Below are 10425 nucleotides of genomic sequence, written 5' to 3'. Positions count from 1 at the left end.
TTCCTTCTCCTGCTCTCCTCAGAAGAAGTGTACTTTTCATCTGTGATCCTTCCATATTGGTAAAAATAGGCTTTACCAAATGATGAAAACCTGCTCTCATTTTTGTGAGCTGTAACTGTAAATCACATACTCTAATGTTGTGCTTACTTTTGTCAGGCCTCTGGGAGCAATGTAGGCGCCTCCATATCTGCTCCCTACTATCTCTGGTCTATATTACTGTGCCATTGTAGGATATTCTAAAACTGAACCAACTTCTTTTCTACGGTGACAGTGTTTAACAACAACAAATTGGGTGGACTTAGGTGACTAAAGAGGCATATTGGTGCCTAAAATACTTTGAGGTACCTCACCCTGTGCCCCTAGGGACTCCCAGTGAGGTTGTGATTCCCAGTGGATGGAACTCTGCGAGGAAGTCTGGAGATAGGGATTTTATTTCTGGTTCTGCTGATAATTTTCTCTGTGACTATGAGCAAGATTTCTCAGTTTCCCTCATCTGTAAAAGAGAGAAGATAATGTTTACCTATGTGTGTAAAGTGCTTTGAGATCTATGAATGAAAAAGGATAAATATTTTTATTACCATGGGGCTGTGGCTAAAGAGCCACAACTGACTCTCAAAAAGGTGAGTATCTACATTTGGGAAAGAAGGGGTACTATAAGTGATAGAAGTTGTGGAATTGTGTAGTGCCTAAAGCAGAAGCACCAGCAGCTGATTAAAAAACAAAAAACGTTCCCATTCAGCAGTCTTCTTTCACTCATATCCTAGTTTACAAATTCAGTCACATTGAATCCGTAATATTTAGAATCCATGCAAACTTCAAAACTTAGAAGGCACCATGAAACACATGATTCCTCCCCTGTGCCTGAAACTGAATACGTTGCAAGCTCTCTTCTTAGAACATAACTATGTGGGATCTGTAGCATTAGAATTCTGCGGGGTAAAATGGTTTAGCAGCTGTTAAGTGTGTGCATGTGTGATTATTTTTTTTAATTAGAAGAGTTTTAATTGATGTATTTAACAAGAATTAAACAGAGCTTTAGGTCTCTAAACTCCTGTCCAGTGGGAAACAGCTGTCATGTGTCCCATGCTGTTATTCCATATGGTAGTATGCTGCCCATGTTCAAATGTTCTACTACTGGTATCAAAACAATCTTTGACTAATAAATATAATTAAAGAAAATAGGCATAAATATGTGCCATACATGTACTATTCATTGAATTATAGTTTAAAGCCAGAAGAGACCATTAGATCATCTAGTGCAGGGGTCCCCAATGTGGTGCCCACGGGCACCATGGTGCCCGCTAGGTCGTCAAAGTGCGCCCGCGTACTGGCCAGCGGACAGGTACCCACCAGAATGCTGCTGAGAAGCAGCAGCATCCAGAGGCGTTGCCACTGAAATGCCACCGATTTTCGGCAGCATTTCGACGGCGACACCTCTGGATGACGCTGCTTGTCGGCGGCATTTCGGCGGCGACGCCTATTGACATTGCCGCTTGTCGGCAGCATTTCAGCGGATGCTCATCCGCCGCCACAGTCCTCCGTGGCTCGTCGTCTGGCACCCACCAGACAAAAAAGGTTGGGGACCACTGATCTAGTGTGACCTCTATAGACCATAGAATTTCACCCAGTTATCCTTGTACTGAGCCCAATAACTTGTGTTTGACTAAAGCTTATCTTTCAAAAAGGCATCTAGTCTTGAAGACATTAAGAGATGGAGAATCCATCATTTTCCTTGGCAGTTTGGTCCATTGGTTAACCACTCTGACTGTTAAAAAATGGTGCCTTATTTCTAATTGGAATTTGACTGGCTTTAACTTCTAACCAGTGTATTTTGTTATGCCTTTCTCCTCAAAATTGAAGAGCTCTTTTGTACTGGTGGTTTCTACCTGTTAAGGTACTGTGATCAAGTTACCTATTAATCTTTTTTTATAAAATAAACAGATTGAGCTCTTGAAGTCTCTGGCTGTAAATCATTTTTTTTCTAATCCTCAAATAATTTGTGGCTCTTCTCTGTACTCTTTCCAATTTTTCTCCATCCTTTTTAAAATGTGCACCCCAGAACTGAATGCCATATTTATATCAATCTAACCAAGAAAGCCAGAAAAGAAGAATTCCATTTTGTGAAAAAAGTTGAAGTTTTGACATTTGTTTTCATTCTGCATCAGGACAAAGCCAAGACATCTTGACATTTTTCATGGGGAAAAAAAAATACACCCAACCCAGAATAGCCAGTAGTCAAATGATTGAAGTCCCTGCTCTGAGTTAGTCAGAGCAGAGACATGAATTTGTATCTTCCATATCCTATGTTCATACCCTGACCACTGGGCTATTGGCAGCAATGAACTTGTCCCAGTCATTGATAACAATGTTGAATAGTCTTGGGTCTAGTAGTAATCTCTGCAGAATTTCATTAGAAACACAACTATTCAGTTATGATTTCACATTGATGAAAACTTTTTGAGATCGGTCAGTTAGCCAGTTCTTAATCCATTTAATGTGTTTTGATTTTGTACAGTGCTAATTTTTAGTCAGAATGTCATGCCGTACTAAGTCAGACACCTTACAGAAGTCTTAGTGTATTACATTTATGCAGTTACCTTTGTCCACCAAACTTGTAATCTCATCAAAGAATTAAATCAGGTTTGTTTGACAAGACCTATTTTCCATAAAGCTATGATTTGCTATAAGTGATACTGTCAATATGTATACTGGGATGATTGACAAGGTTACTTAAAACAGTATTGTCAATGTTGTCATGCCCTAATTGTAATTTTTAGGTATATGCACATAGACTATTTAAAAAATTAAATCACAGTGACCAGTTAAATTACTAGCAAATTCTCACTGGAGAACAGGAGATTAAATCGTTGCCTGGAATGATCTCTGTCTTCATTCCCCAAATACCCTCTTTTTCTTTCATCCTTCAAATCCTTTTAAAAGGGAGAAGGAAATTCACACATGTATGTGCTGGACAGAGTCACTGCTGTCCTATGTAAGTTACACAAGCCAATACTATTTGAACTAAAAGCCTTGAGTTTACCTATGAGAAGATAGCAGGCAGTATAGTTGCTGCAGGTAGCCACTAGAGGGAGACATTATCACATAAAGTAGACCAGTGTATTTTACACCTACACCTTGAAGATACAAGGTGATGCCAATGCAAGTATACAGCCCAAGCAGTTCTTGCAGTTTCTGTTATCCCCCTGCACCCTCATCTCTTACCTTACCTTACATCTTCCCATTAGCTCCTGTTATTTGCTTTACTTGCTACATCTCCTTCCCTTTCCACCCCTTTTTTTATACACATCACATTGACTTTTGGCCCACAGTCACACCAATATGTATTTACACCACTGCTTCTATTACTTTTCTATCTCGCCAATTATCTTTATCCCTCTGTGTCCCTCTTGATAGTTTGAGCTTGATGAAATCAGAAGAGTACCCCTGGGATCACTCTTCAACAGGCAGGGACTAGGAAAGCAGCCCAAGTCTTACTGAATGATAATCTACTCTTAGATTTGGAAAGATGTTGCCAATACTGCTTCAGAGTCAATAGCAATGTCTATTCCTATAAGGAGGCCATTGGTGCCAAAGTTCTGGCATCCCGAGGGAGGTGCCATCAACCATGGAGGAACCTACATTTGAAGTCCCCGATCTTTTTTATCATAAAAACTGTCAAGATTCTTCACGTGTTGAATGATTCCTAGGATATGCCTCTCTGTCTTGGAGTTGATATACTGGCTTTTTTAAGAAAACAGGTAAGACCCCACACTTAAGCTAGAGGCCATTAACTTGTACTTTTTTTTCTACCAGTCTTGATGCCTGCAGGAAAGAGACAGTGGTTTTAAGAAAGAACTTCACTGGCTACAACTTTATCCCATTGTGCATCTATATCAAAACAATCATTCTGTCAGGGTGGTCAACAGTCACTCTATGGTTAGTCTATTGGCTCCATATCCTTTCTTCCTCCCCATTTGGGTATCATCTTCAATTTGTCAAGAAGTTATGGAACACAATAACAACAGATCACTGGGTCCTAGAGAATCTCACTCAAATACTCTCTACAGTTCTATACAATGCCTATCTCTCATTCCCATCCCTTCTTAGTGAACCCTCTTGTAAGAGATTGTGACATCAGGAGGTGGAGTCACTTCCGTCTCTTCGAACAACAGAAGAGGTTCCTCTACACAATAAAGGGGAAATTGATTTTACTCCAATTGAAAAGAAAAAGGGAAGGTGGTACCTGATACTAGACTTGAGAAGGCTCAAAACCTTCATTTGATACTTTAAATTCAGAATGGTAACCCTAGCCTCCATAACTCCATCACTATACACTAAGGACTGGCTTGCAGCTCTGAACCTGCAAGATGCCTACTTCCACATCTCCATATACCCAGTACTCAGAAAGTACTTATGATTTCAGGTAGGACAGAACCATTATCCATTCAGAATCCTACCCTTCAGTCCTACCTTTCTATGATGTTGAGGGTGTTCACCAAAGCTCTAGCAGATGTTGCTGTCCACTGAGAAGTTGGGGAATAATTTTACCAGTATCTAGATGACTGACTCATCTAAGGAAAATCGCTTCAACAAATAGAACGTTCCTTTAATCAGTTTTTCTAACTCTTTTGTACCCTAGGGTAAAGATCAACAGATAAAAGTCCCTGTTAATAGCTACACAGAGGATAGAATTCATAACAGCAGTATTAGACTCTACAAAAGCCAAATCTTATCTTCCTGAGGACAGATTCAAGGGCATGTCCAACCTAATCAATGAACTTTAAAAATATCCTCATACTTTTCTAAGGTGAAGGGATGCTTGGTCATATGGTCTCCTGCACATTGATTACACAGCATCACAGACTGCACTTACATTGCATGAAGGGTTGGATAAGTTGGTTTACACACCAAGGAAACATCAAATAGACATGCCTCACAATGTTTTCACATCCTGAAAATGGTGGAAGGACCCCAACCAGGTGTGCTGAGGAATACCCCTTTCTCCATATTAGAGAACTTTAATGAAGAACGTGTCCTTTCAGGGATGAGGAGCACAACTGGACTATCATTAGGCCAAGGTCTATGGAGCCACAAAGAGACTTATCTATTCATAAATGTATTAGTGCTCAGAGAGGTTTGCAGGGCCTGTACTGAATTTTTACCAATGGTCCGAGGACTGACAATTCAAGTTATGACTGACAGACTTTTAAATAAACAGGCAGGGAGTCATTCACCCACTATATGTCAAGTAGTGTTTTGACTATGGGACCAATGTATTCTGCATTGAGTGTATCTCATGGCAATTCATCTCCCAGATCTACAGAATGCTCTAGAAGACTGTCTGAGCAGACATTTTTTTATCAGGTGATGAGTGAAAGATTTTGTTATTCATTCCATTATCCAGGAGTCGGGTCATTTATCAATAGATCTATTTGCAACAAACAGAAACAAAAAGTGTCTAACTTTCTGCCCAGGATCCCTGTTGAATGCATTTCTCATTCAGTGGTCCCCAGGACTGATGTATGTTTACCCATCAATCCCTCTTATTTCCAGGGGTTCAGGAAGATCACACAAAAAGTTGCCAGGTTAACTATGATAGTGCCTGCCCTGGGTGAGGGAGTTTCGATACCCAGAGTTGGTACTCTATCAGTTTGTCCACTGAACCCTTTCTTCTTGTACTGGACCTAAAACATCAAGACAACAGAAACATCTTGCACCTGAATCCAGCCTTCCTCCACCTCACAGCTTGGCTACTGGTTGCATGTCACACAGGGTGAGATCCAGTTCCTCAAATGTCCAGAATATTTGGATCCAAAGTCAGAAAGATGATGCCAGACTAATTTATGATGCTAAATGGAAAAGATTTCATATTTGGCGTGAATAACCTTAATTACAATCTACCAGGTTCTACTATCTTGGACTATTTACTCTCAGTAAAGAGCTCTGGAGTGCACTTGGCAGCCATTTCTAATTAAGGTTATATCACCCACCCACACACCCCCATTGAAAGCTACACATTTTTCCCACCTCACTAGGATTCCTTAAAGGCCTTAGGCATGTTTTTCCACTAGTAAAGAATCTCCTCTGCTATGGAACCTCAATGTGATTCAGGCAGACTTAATGAGACTCCATTTGAACCCTTAGCAACCTGCTCCTTGTTGCATATATCTATGAACATATACATTTTAATGGCAATCGCACCAGAAAGAAGAATTTTGAAAATACAGGCTCTCATGATGACTCTACTATATGCTGTAGAGATAAGGTATCACACAGATCCCACTCCGAGTTCTTGCCCAAAGTAGTCATAGATTTTCATTTGAACCAATGATTCATTTAACATATTTTTCCCCACACTGCATACTAATCAAGAGGAGGTTGTGCTGCACACCTTAGATGTTTCCCGGGCCTTATATTTTTCTTTTCAAAGGAACAAATCCTTCAGGACTTCCCCAAGGCCACTTACAGCATTTGCAGAGAGAATGAAAAGTGAAGTGATATCTCCCCAGATGGTACAGCTCATAGCACAATGGGGTTTTGGTCCGTGACACGGGCTCTGAGGTGCTACGGTAATACAAATAATAAATAATAAAAATTAGAAAGTTTAAATTTCCCCAGCTCAGATTAGTGCTCACTGCACTGGGGCTTAGGGAGCTTCTGTGGTTTCCTGGCAAAATACACCTATTTCAAACATCTGCAGGGCAGCTACTTGGGGTTCCGTCCATACTTTCACTTAACGTTGCTCTCTGATGAAAGCATTGAGGTCTGATGCTTCTTTTGACAGAGCTGTGTGGCAGTCTTTATTTAAGTGGTCCCACCTCCTTTGGTGTATGAGTCACCAAGTGTGGAATATATAAAGACAAGCACTCAAAGAAGAAAGAAAAGTTACTTACCTTACAGTAATTGTGGCTCTTCAAGATGAGCTGTGCATTTATATTCCACTAGCTGGCCTCCTTCCCTGCTACTATGAAGTCCTGTAACATCTGGATTCTGCACTGGTGAAGAAATTGAATGGTGGTTGGGCCTACACTGTCCTTTATGCCCTGTAAAGTAAGTAACTTTTCTTTCCTTAAACAAACAAAGAAACAAAAGCAGCAACCACTAATCCTGGAACTCCCTCATACAATAGGTCCCTACATATTATGAGGCATTTCTATCCATATGTTAATCAGTGAAGCTGTCTTTGACAATGCAAGGCTATTCATCTGGTGTTTTGTGGCAGCTTCTAGTTAATGTCAGTGGTAGGAACCAGAAAGGAAAAGGTGCACAGGAAAGGAGGAATGTACACTCTGGTTTAGTGTCCCTATATGTTCTTCTATCATCAGCAATTCAGAAATCCAAAAGCATCAGCTAAAAGCAGTTATGAAAGTAATATATCTGAAATTGTTTTGGAACAAAACACAGGAAGACATTTTCATATGCCATAACTAGGTTATTGCCAAAGGGATCTGTAGAATTGCAAATTTAATTCCATATAGATAAAGGGGAACTACTGTTGTGGGAATTAAGTCTCATCAACTTGCGTTAGTTAAAAAAGTTTTTAAAAAACAATTTGAACTAAATAAGATGTGGACAATCTGCATAGTGCTGAATTTTCTCTGACTAAGCTTGAAATAACTCCTTCCTGCCACTAGAGATCATTGTTGCTCTTTGTAAAAGTGACCAGACTTAGCTGTTGGTCTCTAGCATGTATCCAGAGTTGCAGTCCTTCACTTCACAGAAGAATTCACCTCCTAATATGATGATGATGACTTCCAGCTTCTTTCTGTAAACAGATCAGGGTAATGTTGTAGTAACTGGAGCCTGAGATATTTCAACCCCAATACGAACATATCCCTGGTGTCAGTGCTTGACTTCGAATGTCAGGGATTAATTTGATGGCTAGTTTTCATGCTAGGGTTAATCTATCTCTAGACAAAGGATTAAATTGTAAAGTTAACATAAAATATAAATTTAAAAATATTCTCTCTGGTTCTATGGTCCCTGGATTTCCCCTTCAGCATCACTGATAAGAAATCTTTATGTACTATAAATTGTCTAGCAGTTTTTGTACTCCTCAGAACGGTATCAGTGGACATACTGCCCCTCGCTGTAGTGTTTTAATGATTAAGGCCTTGATCTAAAGCCTATTAAAGTCAATGGAAAAACTCTCATTGATCTCAATGAGCATTAGAATCAAGCCCTAAGTATTCCACGTAACATATACTGCATCACATCTAACATTATAGTGAAAGTATAATACTACAATAGAGCAGAGAGATTTACCCTTGCTTTATCCCCAATTTCTGTGAGGGCAAAAAAGGGGAAAAGGTCCTGAAGTGGCTGAAAGTTTCTGGAAGGGAAGCTTCCCCTGCCATGCCTCAGAGTAACTGAGGGTGAAATCCTGGCCCCATTGAGAGTGGTAGAGCTGGGCAGGAAACGATTTTTCCATCCCATGAATATTTTCAAAACATGATTTTTTTTCCCATCCTGAATTGTGATGAAAACTTGAAATATTAAAGAAAAAAATTATGAACCAAAATCCAATTATGTGTTGTTTGTTTGGATCAATACAAATGTTTTTGTTTTGATAATTTTGAAATGTTTCAGTTCAAGTTTGACCAGTTTTTATATTTATTTTATTCTAATTGGCACTGGAGTTGCTATATACAAACCTACGTTAGGACCCAGACCAGCACAGAACTTAGGTATTTCCATAACTTTACGCATGTGAGTCGAACCTTCAAGTGCTTTGTTGGATCTGCTACGTAATCCTGTGAGCATGCCCAGTGTGAACTAGCTGTTTCTAGAGTCTTCAGCTAACTAGGGTACTCATGCAGTTAATAAAAGCACTGGGTCTTTTCTTTTGCAAATCTAACTCCCAGGCACCTATGACACATTACAGATAAAGATGCTATAATTGTAGACACTAGACACTTTGTAGGTGAGTGAACTGAAATACAGACTTGCACAAGGTCACATAGCAAGTCAGTGGGTGGCTGAGCTGAAAAGAGAACCCAGGAGTCCTGACATTTAATCCCCTGCTCTACCCACAGGACCACACATCCTGCTAAATGCAACTTTCAGTTAGAAGTAGTTTCTCCCCTCAACGCACTGATTTCTGCAAAGCTCTGAATGCATCATCAAACTTTCCTTCCTTTTAATAAAAAAATTATTTTTTCACTTCTTTTGAATTCAGTGCTTATTTTTCCCCTTTAGTTTTTGTGAACAATGTAACTCACATCCAAGAACTGAGAGTTTTTTGGGAAAGCAAACTCAGTGTTCTGAATCTACATTTCTTCCAGAATAATTATAATTTCTCAGTTTATATTCTTCTAGTAGAGGCAACAAGTTGTATCATACTAGAAAACTGGACTTTTTTGTTAAGAGAATGGCTAAATAAATGACTATTTCCCATTAAAAAGTTTGGTTTTGACAAATTCATTTTTCATTTAAAATATTCCTGACAGGTCTAGTCAATGGCAAAACTGTCTTTGACTTCAGGAGGGCCAGAATTACACCCTATTCATGGTTGTAATCCAGGGGTCGGCAACCTCTGACACACGGCTCACCAGGGTAAGCACCCTGGCGGGCCAGGCCAGTTTGTTTTCCTGCCATGTCGCCAGGTTCAGCTGATCGCTGCTCCCACTGGCTATGGTTCGCTGTCCCAGGCCAATGGGGGAGGTGGGAAGCCGTGGCCAGCACATCCCTCGGCTCGTGCCGCTTGATTGTTGGAGGAGTACCTGGGAAGTCTATACCACCAATAAATCTCAGTTAAGTGTCTTCATAGGAATGAATGGACCATTCCTCTTGTCCATGTCATTCTACAACAGCAGGATTGGGAGACAGTCTTCAGTCTTGCTATTGGTTCTTTTACATTTTGGTCTGAGATGACACAGAATCCAGTAGTTGTGTGAATGTCTTATCATTTTGAACCAAGTCCACTGGAAAGGTTCACTGAAACACATAAACTTAATTTGGCAATGCTCACATGGTTCTGACTATGCCACGCTATACAAGCAATGAAGAAAAAAAAAATAACTCTCCTCAAAAGAGCTTAATCCTTAATTCATGCACATCCAAAAAAATAAACATGAAAACAGCAAAAGGATTCACAGAAAACCAACCAAGGATTGATATAATTAGGAATGTGCTGCAAAACAAAAAGCAGAGAGAGGGAATTTTACAACATAACATACCTAAACAAAGGGAAAAATGCAAATACGTGCAAACAACTTCATATTCAACTATATATTAAAATAATCCCACCTGTATAATTGACATGACAGAATATATTAACTTCTGGAGTATTAAAGACTTTTAATTTGGAACCCTTTTGGAGATATGTTATTTACTTTAACGTTTGTGTTACTTTGTAGTTTTTTTCCATCTATTTTCCTTATCTTCTGTGAATTTTTCCTCCTGAGATGAATTTCCAATTGCTTT

The sequence above is a fragment of the Chrysemys picta genome, chromosome 1, assembly GCF_011386835.1.
Source record: "Chrysemys picta bellii isolate R12L10 chromosome 1, ASM1138683v2, whole genome shotgun sequence".
Taxonomy (NCBI): Eukaryota; Metazoa; Chordata; order Testudines; family Emydidae; genus Chrysemys; species Chrysemys picta.
Note: the sequence above shows the minus strand (reverse complement) of the source record.